A 471-nucleotide genomic window follows, 5' to 3' on the forward strand; every position below is an offset into this window, starting at 1 on the left:
GTCTGCGGCGCCCCCACCTGTCTGTTTAAAGTACTGCACTGTTGGACACAGTCCTGGAGCCTCACAGAGCTGGCTTACAAAAAGAAAATGGTGACCCACAATAAAATGTTTAAAATTGTTGGGAAATTATAACCACTGTCCTGGGTAAGCCGTACAATAGTGATTGTTAACTAACATATGAGAATCTTCAGAAAAGAAAGCACATGTGGAAAGATTTTTCTGTTCTTGTTAAAAATAAAAAAAATAAAAAGAGGAAAAAAAGAACTTTAAAAGGCTGAGGAAAATTGCTGGAGCCTAGTTTACATGTAAATATTCCCTAATTAATTTATGTTGATAACCACTGCTCTATATTTCATTTATTACATTTGTGCCATTCACAACACTGATATAGACCATTTATCAAAAAAGGGACACTATATATTTTCTGACAAAAAAACAGGAAACAAAAGGCGTTTTACAGTAAAAAGCCTG

This window comes from Odontesthes bonariensis, chromosome 7 (assembly GCF_027942865.1).
Source record: "Odontesthes bonariensis isolate fOdoBon6 chromosome 7, fOdoBon6.hap1, whole genome shotgun sequence".
Taxonomy (NCBI): Eukaryota; Metazoa; Chordata; class Actinopteri; order Atheriniformes; family Atherinopsidae; genus Odontesthes; species Odontesthes bonariensis.